This window comes from Neofelis nebulosa, chromosome 3, assembly GCF_028018385.1.
Source record: "Neofelis nebulosa isolate mNeoNeb1 chromosome 3, mNeoNeb1.pri, whole genome shotgun sequence".
In the NCBI taxonomy this organism is placed as follows: Eukaryota; Metazoa; Chordata; class Mammalia; order Carnivora; family Felidae; genus Neofelis; species Neofelis nebulosa.
The window spans coordinates 176,223,802-176,249,942 of NC_080784.1; the positions used below are offsets into that span (position 1 = coordinate 176,223,802).

The window sequence follows — 26,141 nt, forward strand, 5'->3', positions numbered from 1 at the left end:
CTGACCCCTTTTTCAATCCTCTGTCAAGGCAATTCTGGCACCTTCATAATGTGTACTGTAGGTCATCATCAGAAGCATACGAAGACCATTTTCAGGTGGATGTAACCATCCCACAATTCATATGCTAGAACAGTGGTTTTCAAAATTTAGTTTACATCAGAATTCCCTAAAGGGCTTGTTAGAACACAAACGGCTGGACACTATCCCAGAGTTTTATATATATATATAAACATATGATGAACGTGTTTTTCTATTTGTGTGTGTGTGTGTGCGTGTGTGTGTGTGTGTGTGTGAGAGAGAGAGAGAGAGAGAGAAAGAGAGAGAGAGAGAGAATCTTAAGGAGGCTCCATACTCAGCACGAGGCCCAAGGTGGGGCTTGATCCCATGACCCTGGGATCACAACCTGAGCTGAAATCAGGAGTCAGATGCTTAACCCACTGAGCCACCCAGGCACCCCTAAACATGTTTAAATATACACTTTTTGCAGTATGTTCATGCATAAAACTTGCTTTGCTGTTATGATTCTTTCTATGCTCCAACAATTCCTCAGGTTTTATTCTCGGACAAGGTAGACAAGTGACAGTGCTAAACACTGTCTCTTTTAATGATGCCCAAGGTCTGCCCTGATTGACCTCTAGTTGGCTTCTGCATTTAAGGGATACGAGGCCCTCAATAGGCATTCTAGCAATTTATGTTTTCAAAGTATAAACCAGAAAATATCATATCCCAAATTAAAATTTTGTTGCATGTTGAATTTTAAATACAATGCTGCGGTCACTGAATGAATTCTAAGATAATAAAATGAGCCAGAATAGAGTCTTTGAAGAAGATTGACAGTGAGAAATTCGCTGTCCAATTAATATTCAAATTTGGCTCCTCGCCCCAGCCCTCCACTCCCTCCTCATAAGTCAGTTTGTCTAAGGAGAGGCTACCAAGATCAATTGTTGTGAATTTCGAATGTTCAGCAAGCTGTCAGATGCTGCTTAGATGTTTCCAAGGAAACAGCTTTGCTTATCAGCAGTTGTCTCCACAGAAGGACCAGCTTTAAATACACGATTTCCTGAATATAGAAGCAATCAGCTAGGGTACTTGTACCACTGAAAAGTCCACAAACCTTATTTAAACTATACTGGAGGCAAAAATAAAGACATCTCATGGTCTTCTTACACTGAAAAATAGGTCCAGTAAGATAGTCTATAATTTAGATTCCTGCATTTTCAATACAAACGAAGGTCTTGCACATGAAACTCTTAAAATAGCGAATAATCTAGTTTAGGCATAATATTTAAATTTCATTTATTTCGCCTACACCATAGCATTACTTTCAGCAAAACTATTTTAAAATGTTATCTTTGAAAGCTTATGACATGATATTTTAATCTGTAGCATTGACCCCACCTGTAAATTAATTGTAGCTCTACATCATATTCAGGAGAACAGGGTAAATTTGGATCATGATCTTGCACTTTGGTCAAATTTGAGAACCTGTGCTCCTGTACAATGTTGAAAATTGTCCACATGGAAGTGTATACTGCTGACAGTGAAGGACACTCTCATCATGGTCCCACAAGTCTGCCATGAGCACATTTATCTGGCCTCTAATCTGGCCAACAATGGCCAGCAGCCGCCCCGGAGGGTTACATGGGCGATCTGGTTCTCTTTACATCTGCTGTGGGTGTGTGGACAGATCTCTCCCCCAAAGAGCTGAGAATAAACTTGCAGTAAATGCACTTCAGCCTGTTATTGATTGGCTAACCTTTAAAATAACCTTTTGTCTTCGAGGTTTTAAAATTTCTTTACCTTTTCTTTTTTAGACAAGGCACGAATAAGCAAGGTAAAAGGGCAGGGAGGTAAATAGCACCAGTTCTGGGAAATGGTTTTAGACTAATTGAAACTAATGTTGGTTTAATATCCTTAGTGTGTTTGAATCATGTAAAGGAAAAATATGTATATAACTTCCAGGAGTTTGTAAAAGAGTTGGAATGTTATACCTGTTAGGATACAAAACACAGAATAATAAATGAGAGAATGCCACACTGTAGGGAAGGAGGGTTGTAAGACTTACAATCAGAGAAAGCTTCATGAAAAGGGAGAGATCCCAGTTTGGGCTTTGAAAAAATACAGGATATTTTCTGTATCTATGTATAACAATGGGAAGTATCAAAAATACAAGACTTGTAACACTTACCTTAATACTTCTTTAAAGATGGATTTTTTTTTTCCCCTAGGAATTGATTAAAAACATAATTGATGTGTGTACATGTGGGTTCGTGATATCTTTATTTATATTCATTTAAATGAGGTTGTAATAAGTAAATTATGATGTTATCACTCAATTAGAATATTAGGCAGTGGTCAGAAAAGATAGCACAGATCCTCACCTTGATGTATTGAATGAAAATAGCCGGACATTAAAGAGCGCGAAACCTTTGCTAATGTTTCTGTAACCTTTGAAGACTTCACGCTGATATGATGAATACCTTTTCTTTATAGTAATAGAAACTACTACGACCGGGGGCTGCTACTACTACAAAATTTTTTGGCTTTCTGTGTGATGAGCATCGTGTCAAATTTCACACGTACCGCTTTTTTAAGTCTCAAAAACTCTCTGAGATGACTATTATTTTATAGATGAGTGACTTGAGAAGTGAAGCAACTTGCCCAAGGTCACGGTTAATGGCTTGTGGAGGTGGGACCCAAACTCAGGATTGCCTGGGCATAAATAGGATAAATCTATCTTACGAGCTAATGATGTCCTATCTTTTCCAAAGAATTTTTACTTTCATTCTCTCATTTAATTGTCACAGCAAACCTGTAAGATAAACTAAGCCAATATGATCATTTATCCATTTATGGGCAATTATTGTCTATTTTTACACCTACAGGTCTTCTCTTCTTTGTAAAGGGATTTTTTGTAGATTTTGTAGCACTCTGTGCTTTCTTTTTTGTTCACCCCTTATTCCTCTCTGTGAAGACTGCTGATCTTCCCTCTGCTGTTAGCAACTCAGATGCCTTTGGAAGGATGTATTCAACTCTGCTTCTCTGTGTTGGAAGTTTTACAAGGGCAGACGCCTTTACAGAGAGCTGCCTAGGATGGGGTGGCTGACTGTGTCATTCTGGGGTACAATATCAGGATGCCATTGTTTCTCTATACTTAAGTCACATTGACTATAATTTCTCATAAATCAAAGTACTATCTTAATTTACCCTCTGCGTTAGTTTTCCAAATTTAACTCCTCCTTTGGATCAGAACGGAGGAAGAGTAAATAGGGGTGCATGGGTTGGGTCTCCTTTAATGCCACCAGTCACAAAGATTCAAAGTGAACTTGGTAATGTGGCATCGGGGCAGAAGCAGGGCCAAGAAACTTGACGGTTGTAATCCTAACATTGCCTTCAAGGGTTAAATCTGTAATTAGATAAATACAGGAGGGTGAAATGCTGGCGTGTTCAAAAACTAAGTCTTTGTGTGAAAAAGACTTAGAGGTTTAATTTTATCACAAATTCAGTGTTTGGAAACTACTACACAAAATAGTAGCTATACAGCAGCTCTCTGAAACTTATTTCTCTTGCATGACTGGAACTCTATACACATTGAACAGCAACACCCCATTTCTCTCTCCTCCAGTTGCTAACAACGACCATGCTATTCTTTTTCTATGAGTCTGACTATTTTAGATACCTTATATAAGTAAATCATGCAGTACTTTTCCCCTGGTGACGGGCTTATTTCACTTAGCATAATGTCCTCCAGGTTTATCTGTGTTCTACCCATGACAGGGGTTACTTCTTTTTTATGACTTAACAGTATTCTGCCGTATGTATCTACCCATATCTAGACATATGGGTATTTAGGCTGTTGCCATATCTTGGCTCTTGTGAGTAATAAGGCAATGAACGGGGGAGTACAGATACTTCTTTGAGATCTTGACTTCAATCCTTTTGCCTGTCTACTCAGGGGTGGGATTGCTGGATCATATAGTAGGTGCATTTTTAATTTTTTGAGGAGCGTCCATACTGCTTTTAATAGTAGCCGCACCATATTTTATATCCCTACCAACATGGTACAAGGGTGGTCCTTTCTTTATAACCTTGCCAACACTTAACTAGTGATTACTATTTTTTTTTTTGTCTGATAATAGCCACCCCTACAGGTGTGAGGTCATACCTCATCGTGGATATGATTTGCATTTCCCTGATGACTAGTCATGTTCAGCGTCTTTTCATGTGCTTGTTGGCCATTTTATGTCTTCTTTGCAGAAATATCTATTAAAGTCCTTTGTCCACTTTTTAATCGGGTTATCATTCTTATTTTTGCTATTACGTTATAGGAGTCCTTTAAGTATTTAAAATATTAACACTTGGGGTGCCTGGGTGGCTCAGTCGGTTAAACGTCTGACTTGGGCCCAGGCCATGATCTCATGGCTTGTGAATTTGAGCTGGTAGCTCTGTGCTGACAACTCGGAGCCTGGAGCCTGCTTCAGAATCTGTGTCTCCCTCTCTCTCTGCCCCTCCCCTGCTCATGTTCATGCTCGTGCTCATGCTCATGCTCATGCTCTGTCTCTGTCTCTCTCTCTCTCGAAGAAACAACATTAAAATATTAAATCTTTGTGAAATATATGGTTTTAAAATATTTTTTTCATTCCACAGATTGCCTTTTTACTCTATCGATTATTTCCTTTGCTGTGTAGAGGCTTTTTAGTTTTCTATAGGCCCGCTTTTCTACATTTGCTTTTTTTCCCATAGGCTTTAGGTATCCAAGAAATCATTGCTAAGACCAGTGGCATGAAGATTTTCCCCTACATTTTCTTTCAGGAGTTTTACCGTTTTCTGTTCTTATGTTTGAGTCTTGAGTCCATTTTTTAAAAGTTTATTTATTTATTTTGAGAGGGTGGGGGGGACGCACAGAAAGAGGGGAGAATCCCAAGCAGCCTCTGTGCCGTCAGCACAGAGCCCAGTGTGGGGCTCAATCCTGTGAACTGTGAGATCATGACCTGAGCTGAAACCAAGAGTCAGATGCTCAACTGACTGAGGCACCCAGGTGCCCCTTGAATCCAGTTTTAGTTTACAGTGTATGGTGTCAGGTTAAGAGTCTGGTTTCCTTCTTTTGGTTTATGGATATCTAGCTTTCTCAACATGATATGATGAAAAGACTATCTTTTCCCTATTGTGTGTGCTCGGTACTCTTGTTGAAGATCAGTATACTGTATATGCTGTATATGTATGGGCTTATTTCTAAACTCTCTTTGATTCCATTGGTCTATGTTTCTACTTTTATGCCAGTATATCATACTGTTTTAATCACGGTAGGTTTGTAATATATTTTGAAATCAGGAAGTGTGATGCCTCCATCTTTGCTCTTTGTGCTTAAGAGTGCTTTGGCTATTTTGGGTCATTTGTGCCTCCATATGAATTTTAGGATTGTTTTTTCTATTCCTGTGAAAAATGCATTTGGGATTTGATAAGGATTATATTACTTTGGGTAGTATGGACTTTTTAACAATATTAAGTCTTCCAATTCATGAACAGGGTGTGTCTTCCCTTTTATTATGTTTTCTCTAACTTCTTTCATCAATATTTTATAGTTTTCAGCGTGCAAGGCTTTTGCATTTTCAGTTAAATCTATGCCTAAGTACTCGATTCTTTTCGGTGCTACTGTGAGTGGTATTGTTTTCTTAATTTCCTTCTCAGGTAGTTTGTTGTTTATATACAGAAAAACAAGTGATTTTTGGACATTGAGTTTTGTATCCTGCAACTTTGCTGGCAATCGTGTCAGCACTCCGAGTGAGGTGGGACAGAAGTTGGCCCCCTAGGTGGTGCACCAAAACGTTGGGACTTTGCAAGCCTGCTCCACTCCTCTCTCTCCTTCCTGGGGGAGAAGCCCGAGCTTCGGTACCTTCTCCCACTTGATCAGAACCTTGCCAGTCGCAGCAATTCCTTTTAGCTCTGAGATGTGCCGGCTTGCGGAAGGGACAAATGCGACTAAAGTGAAATGGCCCTTCTTACTCGTTCCAGTGCTGCTGTTCTTGGCTTTGATCTTGTCTAAGCTACTGAAACTTCACTGGATTTTGGGCTTCTTGTAAAGGTATGAGGGCCCATATATGATTGTCAAGTCAACGTTTTTGTCAGGGAAGGAGGTGTTGGATTTTCTATTCCACCACCTTGCGGACCTAAAGAGCTGACATTGCCTGTGTTTGAGTCCATAGTTTGTCACTTGACTCATTGTGTGACTTGAATAATTCACCTCATCTGTCTGAGCCTCACATTTCTTATCTGTAAAATGTGGATGATAGTCACACTTACCAATAGGCTTTTGTGAAGATTTAATGAATTAGTATCTGATAAGCCATTAAGAAAGTGATAGGCATGGAGTAAAATCTTGATAAATGCTAGCTATTATTATTAGTTTTATTATTATCATTTTAATATTCTGGGATGATGACATCTCCAAATTCAATTACCACTTATATACTGACTCATGTTAATGTCTTCAACTTTGAGATTACTACTTTTGCCCTCCAGGTTTGCTTACTTAATGTCACCTCCAGACTTAATGTGACCTCCAAGCTTAACATAGTAGAAATTATACTAAGGACTGTACCCTGAAATTTTCTCCTTTTTCAGTGTGGCTTGTATTCATGAATAGCATAATCATCCTCCTACTTGTACAAGGTAGAAACATAGGTGTCACCCTTAATGTCTTTCTTCTTTAACTGCCATACAAATCCTTCATCAAGTCCTATTGCTTTTACCTTCCTAAAAATGCTCATATTTTTCTATTTTCTAATCGCAGCATCACTACGCTAGTATAAGGCCCCATCACACCTTGTCTAAACTATTGTACTAATTTCGTAAACGCTCCCTTTGCATCTACTCTTTCCACTTAGCCCCTTTGTTCTGCATACAGAAGTCAGAGTGATAAAAAGTCATATCTAATCAAATCACTTGCCTATTAAAAAAATCTTTGGGGGCTACCTGTTATTCTTACAATTAGACTTAAATCATTACTAAGATGCCAAAGATCTCAGTATGATCTGGTCACTCCTATATCTCTAGGTTCAATCTGTATTGCTCTGTCTTGCACCCTGGCTTACAGCCATACTGGTCCTCCTTCAATTCCTCTAATACAACACAAGCGTTTTTGCTTTAAGCCCTCTGCACAGTGCACCTGCTATTCCCTTCATCTGGAATCTTTCCCCTCCATCACCCAGGAACACCCATAAATCTTCCAGGCTTCGGCTTAAATGTGATTTCTATGGGAGGTTTCCCTTGATCTCACAGTCTAGGTCTGAACCATATTCATGTTCTCAGCGTAATTTATATCTACTTCTAAAACCACTTATTGTAGTTCTAATAAAACAGTTAGTTATATACTTATTGGTTTAACTTCATTGGTATGAATTCTTTTGTAAAGAGAAGGTAAATTCTAGGAGGCAGGGATTACGTTTGTCTTACCAATATTACGTCTTCCGCATCTACCTGGTGTTGAGCAAAGAGATTGCTCCTAAGAAACATTTGCTGAATGAATGAATAAAATATTTGATGATATGATGTCTGAGCTGAGTTTTGAAGAATGGGTATCAGTTAGCCATATGAGTGGGGATGGAGAGGGTAGCAGGGAACGCTGGAGGGAAGGGGGCACAAGAAGGAGGAATGCAAGAGGTAGGAAGATGAGATAGTCAAGAGATGAGCTGGACATTCAGGCAGAAGCAATGAAAAACATTGCTCACTATTCTAAGACCTATGGACTTTACTCTGAAGACACTTGTAAAGTACAAAAGGTATTTAAATAGTTAAGTACCTGGATCAGATTTGGACTTTGCCATATATACTTAGCAGAAGTATAGAAATGTCCTAGGGAGAAGAACTTTTTGGAAAAGGAAGACCAGTTAGGAATCTGTTAGACTAATTGAGTTGAGAAATGATGGCACCCTGAACTAAGGCAGCAGTGTGGAGAAGAGAGGATGGATTCTGAAGATGTCAGAGAGGTGACACTGAGAGGAATTCATCACCGACTGGATTTGGAGCGTGGGAGGGGGTGCTATGAATTCGTTATTGATTTATGGTTTGGACAACTGGCTGAATAGTGTTGGAATTTATAATTTTTTTTTACATTTATTTATTTATTTATTTTTGAGAGACAGAGAGAGACAGCCCAAGTGGGGGAGGGGTAGAGAGAGAGAGGGAGACACAGAATCCGAAGCAGGCTCCAGGCTCTGAGCTGGCAGCACAGAGCCCGACGCGGGGATCAAACTCAGGGACCGTGAGATCATGACCTGAGCCGAAGTTGGATGCTTAACTGACAGAGCTACCCAGGTGCCCCAAAGTGTTGGAATTTATAAAGACAGAAGATAATGTATGAAAGACAAATTTAGTGGCGGTGGTAAATTAGTGATTTGCTTTTGTACTGTTGTGTTTGAGGCATTTGTGAAATATCAGGGGAGCTACCTAGTGGTGTATACAGGAGGCAGATGATGTCTTAGGAGTAGATGTGCTTACTCAGGGAACATTGTAGAACTTCATTTCAAGAATCTTTTGAGCCCTTGGGGCACATGCGTGGCTCAGTCAGTTAAGTGTCCAACTCGATTTTGGCTCAGGTCACAATCTTACAGTTTGTGGGACCCAGCCCCACATGGGGCTCTGCTCTGACATCACGGAGCCTGCTTAGGAGTCTCTCTTTCCCTCTCTCTGTGTCCCTCCCCCACTTGTGTGTGTGCTCTCTCTTTCAAAATAAATAAAATTAAAAACAAACAAAAGTAAAAGAATCCTTTGAGCTCTCAATAAGTACTCTTAAGTCCTAGAAGTATGCACACACATGTAGATACAAAATTTTGGATATAATTTTTTGGGATTCATAGATATCCAGAAGGACATTTGTCTTTTTTCTTTTTTGAGTAAAAATAAAGAAACAGAAAAGATAAACTCAAGTAAATATAAAGGAGTGAGCAAGTAAGATAAGTCCAAGAAGAAAACCACAATGGATTGACTGGAGACATAGGTGAGGATAAATAAAGAATTGTGTCAGAGAAAACAAGAGAGAGGGAAGTTTTCAAAGAAATGTGCAATCAGGAGTGTTCAAATATTTTAGAAATGTTCACTGATAAAGACTGAGAATAATGATTCTAGTGATGTAGTAAGGGCAAAAGCCCAGTTGCCTCTGAAGTTCATGGAAAGTAGGAAAGTAAAACAGTGTGTACAATATTCTTTTCTAGAAACTTAGTATTATGGAAGAAGAGAGTTAAGGCAACAGTCTGACAAAGCATAGGTTCAAGGCAAGGATTTTTTTGGTTATTTTTTATTTTAATGTTTTAATTGCTGCATCATAAATATGTATCCATATTGAGGGTAAAGAGGCATTAAAAAGTTATTTGGAGAGTATTTGGTGATTTCTTTTCTAACTCAGTAGAGAAGAATTAAAAGGTTCTGAGAGTAAAGTTCAAACATCTGACTGATAATTTGTGAAAGTCAACAACTTAGTGACACCCTATAGTGCAGAATCGGGCCAGTGGGATCCTGCAAAAGAAGCAGGCTCATTGTCATGGGAAGTGTACAAGCAAAGGCTGGCGGCAGTTTGTTAGGACTAGTGTAGAGGGATTTCCCAATTATATGGAAAATTGAACTATGTGAACACCAATGTCCCTCCTAGCTCTGGGATTCTATGGTCCTTTTTTTCAGGAATTCCTAGGAAGAATCAGAAAAACTTTTTTCTTTCTTGTTTGAGAAAACTGGTGCCCTAAATACAGAAAAGCAAGTTGCACTGCAAGCAGTATTTGAATAGTTTGGGGTTGATATGCCAGGGGAACTATCTGTCAGATCTAGTTACAAAAAACATGTGATACTTTAGATTTAATCAAAGGCGATATGTCAGCGCTTCTGCCTGGGGAGTTTGCTAATGATGATGTGTTATTTTTTTTCTCTTTGAAGCCATCTGACAAATTTTGGGAGCAGAGAGTGATATTTGCTACTTTCACCTTAATTTTTAAAAATAAATGGTTCCTTTTCTATTTGCCCTTCTCACGTATAAAACAGAAAATATTCATGATATTAATGGCAGCAAGACTCAGAATGATTCTCTATGTGCAAGAATTCAATATATGTTCGCAACAAAAATTTTAAAGAATATGTTAGAAAAGTTTAAGACTATAATTTTATCGTGAACCATTTTAGAATGTGAGATTGCTAATGTGACACTATGTCTAAGCATTGTTACAACGCTGTTTCTTTTAATATAAAGTACCCCAAATGCCCCTATGGACACAATTTAATGAATCTGACAAAGTAGAATTAGTAAATATTCCAAAATTGGAGTTTAATAATTGAGTAACCCTAAATAGCAGACTCCATTATATCAGAAAAGAAAGAATTATTATTGTCCCACTTTTATTTTATGTATTTGTGTGAGTGGGTACATATGGGTCTTGGGAAACTGTGGTTAATGCCTGATTGTATAAAAGGAAGGACAGCAACAGAAAGAGACCCTTTTTAGCCTCCATTTTGTAATGGAGCCAGATTACCTTGTCTTACTGAATTTGAGCGCTAAAATAATGACAAGTGTCAGTTAGACCGGCCCAGCCCAAGCGTCCTAAGCGGTATATCCCACTCTAGACTTTGTAAGAATAGCCAACAGACTAGTTAATAAAAACCAAGGCCACTTGATGATGCAACTTTCTTCATGTAACTACTGAGTGCTTTTGCTAATAACTACCATTCTTTGCCTGCTAACTAAATAGATGGAGTCAGTATTCGGGAGAAATTAGATTAGCATTGTAGATCCTAGCCTTTCAATAAATTGGTTCTGTATCTCCCTCCTGAATTATTGTTATTCATTCATTCATTAATGGAAACAAATATTTTAACGAATATTTATTGGACACTCTTAACGTTTGAATTTTGTCCTCCGGTTTTGTATGGTGAATTTCTAAGCCCCAGTGCCTCTGAACGTGGGAAGTAATTAAAGTTAAATGAGTTCATTGGTGTAAGCCTCAATACAAAACAACTATTGTCCTTATAAGAAGAGATGAGGACACAGACATAATCGGAGAAAAGACACTGTGAAGACAAAGGGAGAAGGCAGCCACGTACAAGCCAAGGAAAGAGACATCAGAATGGAACCAAACCGGCTGATACCCTCATCATGGCCTTCTAGCTTCCAGATCTGTGAGGACATAAATTTCCATATTTTAAGCTGCCTAATCTATGGTATACCTTGTCATGGCAGCCTAACAAACTAATAAAGTGCTTCTCAAACTTTAGTATGCACAGTGTTTATTAAAATAGAGATTCTGGAGCCCCACAATCAGAGTTTACAATCTGAGTTTGAGGGGGGCCCAAGAATTTACATTTCCAACCATCTTCCAGGTGAGGTGATACTCCATACTTTGGGGAGCTGGGGTATACTTTGGGAAGTAGCATTGCTTTGCGAATGACTTTCAGAAGGGCAGTAAATAATCTTCATCCTTGATTTCGTCACTAACTGTTAAATTTTCAGGAATTTTGTAATCTTCTTGTTAAAAACCGCCATCCTTGAAATTGACAACGGAGGGAGTGTTTACATCACAGAAACTGGCAAATACTACAAAAGAAGGCTTTTATCACTGGAGAGCCAGTGAGTGAGTTTATTAGGTTGCTTTTCAAAAGTTATGGGAAGTAGAGAAAAACTGAGGGCATGGGCCTGTAAGGAATCCCCTAATGTGAGAGAGATAAATAGAGAGAGGACACAAAGTAGACTTATATCAAATGTATAGGAATGTAATCAAAAACTTATATCAATGACTTCAAAGAACTGAAGGTCAGCAATTTCATTACTGGATTAAGTAATTCTAGCAGATCACTTTCAACCAGGCAGGTTGAACAAAAAGATAATTTGAACTTCAGTCACTGGTCTGGTGCTCACTGGCTGTTTGGGTATATAATTTAAACTTTAAAGCTGACATCTTCTTTTTTATATAAGATGTGGTGGACACAATAATTTGATCTGCCTCTTCTGTTTTTGAGATTTCTGAGTGCAGTAGCCTAATGAAGTACCCAATTCCCACGCACTCTAAGATGATTTTTTTTTTTTTTTTTTTTTTTTTTTAGGTTCAAAATCTCTGGAGCTCATGATTGTGTAAGTACCTGGGCTGATGGGAGTATGGGCCCGTCCTAATTTCCTCTCAAGGTGGTTATGAAGGGTAAATGAGATCATGTATTAACAGAGCTTTGCAAACTCTACTGAGTTATTCAAATGCAAGGTCAAATCAATAAGAGTTTGTGATTTGGGAGTTTTTTGAGTTTGGGTATGAAAACTTTCAGGGCAGTGATTTGTATAGTACTATATTGGTTAATGTGACTGTTCTTGACATATCTTCCTGTGCCTTCAGGAAATGGAGAAGTGAACTTTAACAATTTAGTTCAGTAGACTTCCAGAGAGATTTCTTCACACGGACTGAAAATACGCTCATGTTTGTAATTTACATTACTTTACAGTACACTAATGTATTCACTGTCTACATTAATTTCTTCACTATTCATTGTTATGACAAATATTTATTGAGCTTCTGTTATGTGCCAGCCTTGGGTTATATACTATGGATGAGCATAAGTTAGACATATTCCTATACACAGGGTGTTTACAGGTCTAGAGAACATGAAGACAAAAGGACATTTGAAAAAAAAATTATGACATTTTATTGCAAAAAAACCTTGTATTGCCTATTAGCATTTGCTGTACTCTTCCCCCAACCTCCAAAAATCAAATATGGTTTCTAAAAGAAGATGCAATTATTTGGAGCAAGATGTTGAGATGATAGCTATTTGGGTATGTGTATGATACAGAATAATTACATATATTAGACTAATTGTAGTAATTGTGGAGGCACTACATTTGATCTTGTTTGAGTGCAAACTGGAAAGTATCTCTTTATTCAGAGACTTAACTGACTATGCCTACCTCTTCACAGTCCAAAGTCATAGCAATGACCTGGAAAATAAAGACACCAGAACGGTCCAGCCAAAACAATCTGAATACTTGTATAATTTCATTTTGAAAAAAAAAATATGTTTTTAACCGTGAGTAGCTTACTTATTTGTAAGATTACCAGAATTTAACATTTACGTGGCACGGAAGAAAATTTAACATACAATGGAAATACCGTAAATCAAAAACACAAAACTGGAGCCCAAGACTGTATCAGTCATGTTTTTATTTTCTGTATCTTATGAGACCTTGATGTCTTGGGGGCCTCACTGACCAAATTAATGTAGATAATGAATACATTAGCTAGACCAGGAAAAGGATGCCCCTCTCAGGCCTAGCTAACTCCTAGAGATAGGAAATGACTTGTCTATGAGCACACCCTTGATATGCAAACCAACCAATCCCAGAGCCCACACTCTGAACAAGCTTCTCTACCTTCTATACTCCAGGAGGCAATATTCCCATGCCCTTTTCATCCCAAGGCCCAGTACCAGACCATTAGGGACAACCTCTAGAGCCCAGAACCCATAGAAAATATTCAAATGACGCAATCCTAAACTGTTTACTCTGCCTCACCCACTCCTTCCCACAAAACCACAATAAAGGCTTTTGCCCATGTTTTTGCCTCACTCCTTCCACTTCCTGAGTGACCCTGGTGCTTCCCCAAGCAGCCCTGCATGGCGTGGTGTGTCCCTTTCTGTTAGAAATCGTGAAAAACACTTTTCAATGGCAGTCATCTCCTGATCTGTTGGCTTCACTATATCTGAATAAAAACAAAATCCTGCGCAAAACAAAGTCACAGGAACTTGGGAGTATTTTCAGGAGGAAATCAGAAGTTAGGGTGAGTTAGAACCGCCTTTGGTTAGGTGGAGGACATAATTGAATATGGAGTGAACAATCTAATAGGAACAGTCTGATGGCAAAATAGAGGTGACAGAGAGGAACGCTCCATGTAGATGATAAATAATCGTCAAACTGAAAAGCAGGTCTATTCAGGCACCCATCTAGGGCCCATATCTGATAGCTGTAAAAATTTTCAACCTGCATATTGCTCAGTCCCATCCCAAGAAAGGGACATATTTTGATCAGCCTTTCTTAATCCAAGTGAATTAACTGATAATACAGATCTATCTAGGAAATATTTGATAGCAGACAGCCAGTATGCAGAATGCACAACTGCTTTTGGGTGTTCAGCTATTAGGATAGCAGCTCAGTCCCCTGTACATCTACATGCACCTGCCATATGATGTGTTCAGTATTTTTTTTAATTAAGTTTTTAATTTTAATTCCAGTAGAGTTAACATACAGAGGTATGTTAGTGTCAGGTGTACAATATAGTGTTTCAGCAATTCTGTACATTACCCAATGCTCATCATGATAAGTGTACTCTTTAATCCCCATCACCTATTTGACCTATCTCCCCACCCACCTCTCCCTTGGCGACTATCAGTTTTTTCTCTACAGTTAAGAGTGTTTCTTGGTTTGCCTCTCTTTCTCTTTTTTTCTTTGCTTGTTTGTTTCATTTCTCAAATTTCACACAGTAGCAAGAGTGTATGGTATTTGTTTTTCTCTAGCTCCACCCGTGTTGTTGCAAATGGCAAGATTTCATTCTTTCTATGGCTGAATAATATTCCACTATATATATATCTTCTTTATCCATTCATCAACCAGTAGGCACCTGGGCTGCTTCCATAATTTGGCTGTTGTAAATAATGCTGGAATAAACATAGGGGTGCATGTATCCCTTTGATTTAGTGTTTTTGTATTTTTTGGGTAAATACCCAGTACTGTCATTACTGGATCACAGGGTAGTTCTATTTTTAACTTTTTCGGGAAACCTCCATACTGTTTTCCACAGTGGCCGCACCAGTTTGCATTCCCACCAATAGTGCAAGAGGGTTCCTTTCTCTCCACATCTGCACCAACACTTATTAATTGTGTTTTTGGTTTCAGCCATTCTGACAGGTGCGAGGTGATATCTCATTGAAATTTTGATTTGCATTTCCCTGACGATGAGTGATGTTGAGCATCTTTTCATGTGTCTGCTGCCAGTGTGCCCAGTATTGTTTAGCAGCGTCACCAGTGATAACTGTTTTATACTTAAAACTGTGCTAAGAAGTAAATTACCCCTTCTCCCACAAATGAGGAAACTGAGGTACAGAGAGATGAAATATACACAAGTGTAGGTATGTTGCAGAAACTTGTTATAAACTCAAGCATTCTGAGTCCAGTTCCCCTTAACCCCTAGACTTTACTGCCTCTGCCTTCCTTACATCTCACGTTTCAAATGCCAGTGTGTCTTGTGAAAACTTTTCTTTGCTCCTTCTTTTGTATTTTATAGGATGAGGCATTCTTCTATCGTCATCTGCCACAGTTAAACATGGTTTAGGGGCACCTGCAGGGCTCAGTTGGTTAAGAGTCTGACTCTTGATTTTGGCTCAGGTCATGATCTCACAGTTCATGAGATGGAGCCAGAAGTCGGCTCTGCACGACAGCATAGAGCCTGCTTGGGGTTCTCTGTCTCCCTCTCTCTCTCTGCCCTTCCCTGCTTGTGCCCCCTTTCTCTTTCCAACACAAATAAACGTTTAAAAAACCCACATGATTTAAACAGGTTTAGTTTGTCTTATGTGACAGACATTCTAGGGGAAGGCCTCACAGGGTTACTCAAGGATTTGCCATATTTCTACTCTACTATCCTTAGATGTAGGATTTTCTCCTCATGCTTGTTGCCTCACAGTTGCACGGTGACTGCTACACTTTCTGGTATCTTCTGTTCTTGAGAAGAAGAGGGATGAACAAAGGGGAAAGGAGCTAAGTTGTATTTTTTGAGAGATTTTTGACTTCTTATTCAGGAAGCAATCACCTCTTCATGGACTTCTGCCTTAATCTCATTGGCAGAACTATATTGCGTGCAGGGGAGTCCAGGAAATCAAACCTTTTTAGTTGGTCACATTACTATTGCAATGAAAATCAAGAGTCTCTTATTAAAAAAGAAAAGAGGTATTTTAAATAGGTAGGTCTACACATGGAGTTCAACCCAGTGCATTCTAATTATTTATAAAAGTTTGTCTTTCCTGGGTAGATTGGGTCTTTTCCTACCTGTCCATCCTTCCTCCTGACACACTGTGACCAGAACTCTGCCTGGCATATTGCAGAAACAGCAAACATTTAATGAACGAACCACAGTGATTCTTGCCTTTGGCTTTAAGACCGTAGGCATTTATTGTTGTTTTTATCTCAAGCTGGGTTTTGAAATTCTCAGCTCAAATTTACCTGGAAATCACTTTCTACAATACTTGATGTCCTTTTGGAGACTGAAAAAATGCACAGTGCCTGAAAAAATTATATGATCACTGAAGTAGGAACTTTCAGAAGCACAACTCAGACATTGTTCCAAAACGAATACATTCTGCATTGTTCTTTTAGACAGGGCCACAAAGAGAACAAATGGCCCACAGGGTGAAACAGCTGGGGAATCACAGAAAGAAGGATAGTGGACCATTCAGCTGCTGCTTCAGTTGACATTTTGGCGATTCATGAGATAGACTATGGCTGCTAGGGTAAATGATGGGAATGATCTGTGCTTCCTTGGGAATTTAGGTTTGTGTAGACTTCACGTAAAAGAGAGAAAAATTGGATCCTTTATTATTCCTGATATGTTAGGGGAAATTTTGTTTTCTTCAGTTGATATTTTCTAAAGGGTGAATCACCTAAAAGGGAAATTTTAACTATTGAGAAATGCTGGTAAAATATTGGCAGAGGTGTAGCTTTTAGCTAAATAGTTCTGAAGTGGTGGAATGAAAAGGTGGAATCCAAGCCTCAGTAGTGGTATTTCCAAGTGGTCTTGACATTCTTTGAGAAGAAAACTGAGCTGGGTCAAAGTGACCTCAACTTTGGAAGGCAATGCCATGGTTTGAGGGTTATCCCTGACCACTACCCCATCATCTTCTTCTGCAGGAAGAAGCTCTGTTTTACACACTTATATGTGTGATACAAAGTGTTTCCTGTACTACTTTTATTTAGTTTCATTTGCATTGAAATACCTCCATGACTGTATCATGAATTTTAGAAATGCTCAGGTATATATACAAGAAGATATCTTATGTATGATGAAGTTAAAAATTTATCAGAAATCTTGATCATATTTGTCTTTTGAGAATTAAAAAACCCTTTTAATAAAGTGCTTTTTTGTGATTAATCTGATCACTCTCCTCATTGGAGACTAAAGAATCCATAAACATTTTCCCTTAATAAGTACTACAGACAGGTTGAGCACTGAAACACTGAAGACAGGTCGAGTACTAAAGCACTGAAGCACCGAAGTACTTAAGACAGATCAAGTACTGAGGTACTGAAGACAGGCTGCTATAATGTTATGTAGGTATTACAGCTTCAGTCCCCTGTAGTGGGTAGTAGTTGCACATGTTAGGGGCTGAGTTGATATTCTCTGACACTCCAGATGTACCTTCCACCACTGTCCACTCTTCCCTGTATCCTGGAAGACTGACTTCTCTGGACTGCATCAACCATGCTTTCCTAGGGAGAAGGAGTGGCATCTGGAGGAGACCTGAGGGTGAGTAGAGAAGGAGAGGTTGGGGTATTTGTTTTTCTGGTTCCCTCTCTGCTTGGCCATGGCCTGGCAGTTGCTTTATTCCTCTCTCCTATAGCCATACCTTTTGCCATATTCTGTTGGACACTTCTTTTCCCTCTTCCCTTTGCCCTTCAGGTCTTAAAGAAGAGTATGCAACAAGGAGCTTCTAGCTTTGGAGAGCGTCACTCTCCTTCATCATTTTCCTGAAGCACTACCCACAGTGTTGTGAGCAGCCCATTGATTCAAACAATCAATCCTCCATTTGAAGTATGTCATTGGATTTTTGCTATGGCCCCAACTGATAAAAAGGCACCTTATTTTATCAGCCTGGTGCTTCCATGAAGGGTCTTCAATTTTATTCCTCAAAAGAAGTGGTGGATAAATATTTGGGGGCCCATGTGTATTCTATCTCCCCACAAAAGGAAGAGTGGGGAAAATATCAGTGCAGGATCATAGTTTTGCATCTTGCCTTTGCTCTGGGATCAGCCTGCCTTCCAGCAATCTGTGTGTTTTCTCTTCTTCCTTCCTTGGAGAAGCTCCCTGGAATAGTGTTTTTATGACCTACTGATGCCTGTGACTGGGGAAAGGTCAATTTTGGGGGGCACAGTTTTGGAGTTTATATCCAAGTTGCCTTTTTTGGTCCAGCTTTACTAGCAATCACGTTGATATTTTGAGCTCAGTGTTGCCTGTGTATAGTTATCAATTTGTTCAGAATCTAGAGGGAAAGAAAAGGTAATTGATTTGACTCATTTTAAATCCTAATAATAATCAAATTTTATATAGGAAAGTAAATAAGGAAGGAGACATTGGTGGTTTATTTCTTGCCACAAAACCTTAATGACTTCTACTAATCTATTTCGTTGGCAATTAAATGGCTGTACCTATCCATGAAACCTATGTTCACAATCCAAATTTGCCACTTAAGACTTTGTCATTTTACTTTCAAGCTTTTAGTGCTGAGGTTATTAATAACAACTTTAAGATGATAAAAGAGAAAGCTTTAAGGAAAACTAATATCCTAGAAAGTTATTTAGTGTTTTCATTCCATCTGAAAAGTTGATTTTGACTAATTAAATCCATCATGTTGGGCAAGCTAAGTAACCTCTTTGGACTTGGGTTTGCTGTCTGTTAAGCATGAGGCTTAAATTAAGGGAAGACATTTTGTTTAAATAAAATCTAATATGAAACATAAACATGGAAAAGAAATTCAACCAGTGTCATATTAGTATAAATGTATCATATATATTGAACTTTGGGACATTTATTTATACAATTAAAAAATAAACATTTTAAACTCTTGTTAGGAATGACAACTATATTCCTTAGCCTCCAATATTTTTGTTTTTTGTTAAGCAATAATCTAGAAACTTGTGATTTCTTGTAGATAAACAGTTAAATGGAAGACGTTTAAGAAAACATTTTACCAATGTTTTCCTTATCATTTGTGCTTTATAAAGCTTTCCTTGAGAAATCCTTTTTATTCTAAATAAAATCCTTTTCATTATGTCCTATAGGTGGTAAAGTTATTCTCCTTTGCTTTTCTTTAAAAGTTCTAAAGTTTTGGCTTTTTAATATTTGTCTTTAATTACCTTTGATTTTGTTGACCTTCAGAATCTAACCTTATTTTACTATGGAAACCACTTTGTTACCATTATTTTTGAGTATTCTTCTTTTCCAGTGTCTGTAAGCCGCCACCGTTATATATCACTCATGCATCTAGCCCTATGAGTTTCTAGGCTCTCTCTTCTGTTCCATTGGTCTCTTTATCTTTTCCTACATGAGTACCACTCTGTTTAATTGCTATAGTCTTGTAATTTTCTTGTTGCCTACTGGGAAAGTGGTTATCACACCTTGGGGGATATCAAAATCACCTGGGAATCTTGGTAAAAATACTGAGGCCTGGGTCTTGCTTCAACACACCAAGGCCTCTATGTTCTTTATAATCAAATACACACCAAATGTTCAAGAACAATTGTCCACTCACTAAAAACATGCAGACATGTTTTCTTTTTTGGGAAATGATTTAGCTATTTTTGCCCTTCTCACTTTTAATTAATTTTTAAAGTCTGTTTGCCAGTTTTATATGATTGCTGTTGGGATTTAGACGAGGAAAACATTAAATCTGAAGATCGTTTTGTAAACACTTGTCTGAAATTGCTCTTTCTTCTTCCTCACGTGATCCACATAAATAGGTTTCTGACCCGCCACTGCACTAGAAAAGACATAAATTTATAGCTCTTGCTGACCACCAGGGTCTACATTTCTCATTGTAGTATACACGTATTTGAGGAACAGTAGAAAACCAAAAATAAATTGCATGGAGAGGAAGATGCTCTGTGTACCTCACATCAATGTATTGGTTGTGAGGACAGTGCTGCTAAAGAAGCTGGGGAGAGATTAAGAGAATTTCATCCCTCAAATTCATCTTTTCCTCAAATGCTAACAAACACTAAAACTTGGGCAGCTCAGGAAATATATCACAGTTCACTTTCATTTACCCATAAGAGTCCAGAGTGAATAACGTGCTTAAGCTGCAACAGGGCAAATTTTCTCACTTTTTGACTTCCAGAAAAAAGTCCATAGGAGCATTGATTGACTTGACAGTTCCTTTACTCCTCAAGAAGTAAAGAAAAAAAAATGGTGCTTAAAACTAGGATGATGAGAAACAACATCATCCTTACTTGGATGTCTTGCTGTACAGGGAGTGGGAGAGCACATCGCCTCGATAGGAAGACACGTTTTCTTGAGCTACATGCTCAATTCCATGAAATCTCATGAGGAATGGCAAGGTGGTCACCATTTGCCTTCAGTTACTTCATCTGCATGGGGTCCGGGAATCTTGCTAGCTCTGACCTCCTCCTGAGAACAGAGAGGGAACTGCTGTAAGAGGCAAAAGAAAATGAATGCAGAGAACACCTCTATTTCTTTATTTTCTCTTCTGTTCTCTCTCTCTCTCTCTGTCTCTCTCTCTCCTTTTACATTTGGCATTTATTTCAACCAAGAAGTTGAAAAACAATAATTTAGTAGTTTAATCAGTTTAAAGTCCAGCTCTGTCATTTATGAATTGTAGAATGGAGAGTTGTTAAATCATGTACTTGATTAAAAAAGGGGATGACAATAATTTCTTTGGGAGGTGCTAAATTCATAAATACATGTGAAGAGTCTTAGCACTGGGTGGTGTTTTTTAAAGTGTACTTCATGATCATTAAGTATGAAATCAATATAGTGTACAGTGACTGGCTTAAAAACATTCAAGTAGAATAGAAAATATCAGAGTGTGTCACATTAATGAAGGTATGTTTTGGATAGTGACATTTTCTTGCTTCAGTTTCGTGCATACACACACACACACACACACACACACACACACACACACCAAGTTACCATGAAAACTGTATTTCTTACTACAAGTTGAGGTAAAAGAAGTTTGAAAAGCACTAGTACAGGGCAAAGCAGTCAATAAATATTAACATCTTTCTTTCCTTTTTTTATTAAATTTTTTTAATGTTTATTTATTTTTGAGAAAGAGACAGACAAAGCATGAGCAGAGGAGGGGCAGAGAAAGAGGGAGACACAGAATCGGAAGCAGGCTCCAGGCTCTGAGCTGTCAGCACAGAGCCCCACGCGGGCTCGAACCCACAGACCACGAGATCATGACCTGAGCTGAAGTTGGCTGCTCAACTGACTGAGCCACCCAGGCGCTCCTTTCTTTTCCTTTTTTATTTTACTTTTTGCCAGCCTTGTATACTGGGATTTGGTCATAATAAATAAAATTGATCTTTGGAATTGGTGAGGGTACAATAAAACCCCATTGAGACGTGGCCACTGGGTAGACTCCAAAGCACTGTCACTAGCTGTCTCAGAATATGTGTGATGTAAATGGAACCTTTGTGGGTACAGAGTACTACATGTCACGGATCATCAGAGCCATTTGCCGATAATGAAGACATTGGTGGCATTCCAAATTTCAATGAGACCGACCCGATCAAAGTACATAGTTGTCCCAAGTTTAATATTCAAATCATCATATCAGGCTTCACGTATGTCATTTAGCCTCTTTTAAACCTAAAGTTTTCACCTGTCATATGGGGATAATATTATTTTCAGTGAGCATTGAATGAGTCAACATCTGCAAAGTATTTGGCACGCAGTAAACATTCCATAGATGTCAGCTATTGTCCCAGGTAAGGGGCCTAGAGAAACAGACTCTAGGTGAAGGTTTTTGTGCAGGAGCTGCTCTGAGGCTTGATCTCAGGAACATCACTACAAACAAATGAAGAAGGCACAGCTGGGCAGAGGAGGATGTCGAAAGTGGGGTTGCCACAGAGGCCCGTGGGTTATCTGGTGCCGGGATGACCATTCAGATTGTCCTGGATTGAGGTGAGGATATTGGACCTCTTTTACCCTTCCATGAAACAGAGGTGAGTGGAGTTAAGGTAAGTCCTTTTGTTGAGAGAAAACCCCTGAAAGCGATTCGGTGGGGAGAAATTGTCCGCCCACGTTCCCAGTATCTATGAAAGTGGGCATGTTTCAGTCCCGCGGGGTCAGGCAGCACACCACAGTGCTCCCCCACCCCCACCTCATCCATGTAGCACTTGGGTCCACTTCACACAGAGGATGTGTCCCGTCTGGGATGAATGCCTCCAGGATTCATCTAGGAGTCTTCCGATAGTAAAGATATGAGAGGAACATTAGTGGAATAAACTCCAGTGCTCATTGCTGTGGCTGTCTCAAGGCCAGAGCCATACTCCTCATCTCCCTCCTCTACCACATGTCCAGAGCCCTCTCATACTTGGTCTAGGTGGCATAGCTGGTGGGCAACCCGGATCTTCATTCCTAGTCTCCATGCCCATCTCAGGCCAAGGCTGTTGTCTTTTTCCGTTAGCCATCAAAATGGTGCAGAGGAGTGCCAAGAAACACCCCTGTGGCCATCGGGGTGCTAAATCTGGTTTTCTCTGCCTCCTGTGTGTGACAGCTTTCTCCGGGTGATCACAATCCCAGCTCTGCCAAAATGGTGACTCCTTTCCACTGTTCTCTTGGCATGAACACCTTGAAATAACTTGGCAGAAGCTATAGCTTAAAGTTTAATGGGACCCTTGCTCTGTGCCTTCTAGAAACCAGGACATTTAGGCTCATGCAGCACAAAGGTATGGAAATGGGAAGCATGGAAGTCCCTGGGAACCAGATCCTTCAGGTGTTCTCATGGATCCTTGAGAGCGATGGTCAGTGAGGTCATTTCTAGTTTCACCCTCTGGTTCCCACGTACGTATATTCTACCGACAAGGAATATTGCACCAGCACCCATAATGGTCACCAATATCATGTATATGAGATGTCTTGGAGTGTACATAAGGTGGCCTCTTGTCTTTGCAAGGTATCATCTCAAGCCAGTGCCCCAGCAGTGCCTTCAAATGGCCATATCACTGCTTATTGGACCCCTGCTGCTAATTATCAGTGGTATGTGCTAGGACCAGTGTGTCCCATTATTATGTGCCCACAGCATTGCCTGCTTGACTGTTAAATGGGTTCCTTGGACATATTGTATGGGATTCCATATCAGCAAATCGAATACTTTGAGAGTCCTTGGCTAGTAATAGTGTTAGCTACGTCCACCTCACTTGAGGGGTTGCCTAAGAATGAAGCCAACACAGAGGAGAACAAAACAGAGAAATGGAGAAATGCTCCTTTAAAAAGTTTTGTTTTTTTTTTAATTTGAGAAAGAGAGAAAGTGTGAGTGGGGGAGGAGCAGAAAGAGAGAGGGAAGAGAGAGTATATCCCAAGCAGGCTCTGAACCATCGGCCTGGAGCCCCATAGGGGGCTCAAACTCACAAACTGTGAGATCACGACCTGAGCTGAAGTCAGACGCTTAACCAACTGAGCTACCCAGGCACCCTGAGAAATGGAGAAACACTTTTGATGACACTGTTTGAGCACTTGTCTTTTTTTTTTTTAGCACTGGGAATAAGAGCTCTCCTGAATTTCCGGCTAAATGATGTGATAAATTACCATTATTATTATCACTGTTATTTGAATTGGGCTTCTGTCACTTGTGTCCAAAGGAGTTCTGAGGAAGCCACCAATGTGCCTTTCACAGATACTCACACATTCATTCTTTTACAAAATTAATATCTAAATCAGGCCTTATTCTGCCTTGAGGGTCATTTTATAACTTTAGGCTAACTCCGTGATTGGATCCAACGTTGTGATGATTTTAGAGCTGAAATCTCAGAAACAGATATTTTCAAGTTCTCGTGAGTCTCACGATAGTTCCCATGGCTAATATCCAGGACCAGGGCCTGCGAGGCAGGAGGCAGCGACGTGGAGAGCCCAAGAAACACTACCATTTATTGAGCACTTACTCTGTGCCAAACACTGCTGAAACTGCCCTTGTAGTTGGCTAAGTTCATTCTCATTGCAACCTGTGAGACTGGGATTAGTTTTCTCATTTTGACATTGAGGAAACAGGATGAGAGAAGTTAGGAAGTTTACTTTAGGTCAGTCAGGGAATAAGTAGAAAAATCAGAGACTCAAAACATGTTGCGCTGACTATATTGGCAGGAGGGGTCCAGGGATGTGCGAAATCAGTGCGGGCGGCAGGCATCAGAGAAGCTTCCTGGAGAACTGCGAACAAACCTCTTTTCTCCTTTTCACTATTTCACAGCCTGTAGAGAAACCGTGATCTGGTGTCCGGAAGGCATCCATCCTTCAAATTACTTGAACAATTATAGACATGTGTGGAAATTTATTTTTGATCTGTTTCTCAACCATGCTCACACAGGTACATGATTTTTATGTGAAAGGGATTATTTCAGACTTGCTGTTAAAATATTCTCCTGACTCACATTCCTGTAATAGTCATTAAAATCATGATAACACAGCTACACCTGCCTCAGACCCTTCCAGCCTGGTCTCTCTCCGTCTCTGACGGGCAGCGAGAGGAGGGTCTCGCTTGGCTCAGAGTCTCTGCCCTCGAGCTCACGTGAGCCCTGCTGTGGACAGTCATGTCGGACCCCTTGTGTGGGTTTTGAGAGTCTGAGGTATTTTCTTCAAAGCACCTCCCTTCAAGTAGTCCCTGAAAATCACAGACAATTTCATCTTATATTTAATTCCCCACATGCCAGTTTCTAATTGTATGTGCAAGGTTATTTTTAAAAATTTTTCTGAGCCCTTGATTGAAAGTATTTAGAGAACTTTCTAGGGACCGTGTAAGCTCAGGGCAAAATAAACCCATGGAACCTTGCATTCTAAGCTCTGCATTCATATCTAGTCTAGGTCAAGAATGAGTGACAGCAACAACTTTAGTACCCCTGGGGAGAGGGACTAATTCCATTTCTGGACCTAGTCAATTTGATTTTGTCTTTTGAGACTTTCAGGAAGAAGTCTCAGAGAGCCATTAAGCTTTGCTTGGGAGGTGCCATGGCCTTGTGGAATGAGACCATGTTTTAGAGTCAGAGTCATTTCGGGTTTTGTCCTGGCTCTGACTCATGCCATGTGACCTGAGAGAGAATGGCTTCACCTCAAGATGACTTGATTTCCTCATCTATCAAACTGGTATAATAGTATAAACCCTGCAGGGATTGCTGTGAGGAACTGTACACCCAGACACACACACACACACACACACACGCACGCACGCACACACACACACACACACACACACCATTCACAACGTGCCAAGCACATTGTAATGTTTGCACTTTGCAAATATTACCTACTTTAATACTTGTTATAACTTATGGAGGGGGAAATATTACTACTATCCCTGTTTTACATATAGGAAAACAGGCTCAGGGTAGTTGAGTAACTTAGCCAATGTCACACAGCTAATAAGTGGTTATTAGTAATAAGCTTATTATAATAAGCTGAGTTACAAGTTTAAGCAGTCTGGTTTTGGAGTCTGTGTTCTTTACTGTTAGTATGCTGACTCAAATGGTAACAATTTTTCAATCTACTTTTAAAATGTTTAATACAATGACTATAAGTTACCAGATGTGTGTGTACATGTTGCTTCTGTAGGAAGTTATATTACTTGCAAATAGGAAATCAACTGAGCTTTCCTTATTAGGCCTTTAATGAAAATAAAATAGAGCTACCACATTTAAAATAGGTTACTTAGTATTATTTGAAAAGTTCTACATTTCTTCAGACTGCTGCCTAAATTCTATATATTTGTCTTTGAAATTGAGAATGGCTGAATTCGTTGAGGAGTAAATTGAGGAAGCTCTTCTCCACTTAGTACCCTGCACTTATACTGACATTCTGAAAGACACAGCACCTCAGTACAAAGTTTTTTTCTGAAATTCACTCGTAGAACTATCCCCCCTCCCCCTAAACAGACATCACAATAATAAGTAATCATTGAGTTTCTACAATGAGTTAATAATCTCCAAAAGCAGTGATTCTAAGTGTGGGAAATCCTAGATCAGAGTTAAATATTTATTTTTAAACTTGAGGACTTGGCTGAGCCTTTAACACAGTAATGTGCTTGTGAGTCTTTCCGAGAGATAGGGCATGTTGTGGTTTTCAACGGTTGGCTATGGGATATATGGTAGCTTTGTAATGTGTCAGCTTGGCTAGGCTGAACTACATTTCCCAGAA

The 26,141-nt window shown here is 39.4% G+C and overlaps 1 long non-coding RNA gene across 1 annotated transcript in view; it reads left to right on the forward strand.

Moving 5' to 3' along the window:
* LOC131507708 (uncharacterized) overlaps positions 1-21,958 on the forward strand; it is an 84,121-nt gene extending 62,163 nt beyond the window's left edge. Inside the window, exons 2-3 of the long non-coding RNA XR_009259639.1 lie at positions 12,076-12,103; positions 21,774-21,958. This is a non-coding gene — a long non-coding RNA (uncharacterized LOC131507708). The remainder of the gene's footprint in view (positions 1-12,075; positions 12,104-21,773) is intronic.
* Positions 21,959-26,141: the final 4,183 nt, after the last annotated feature.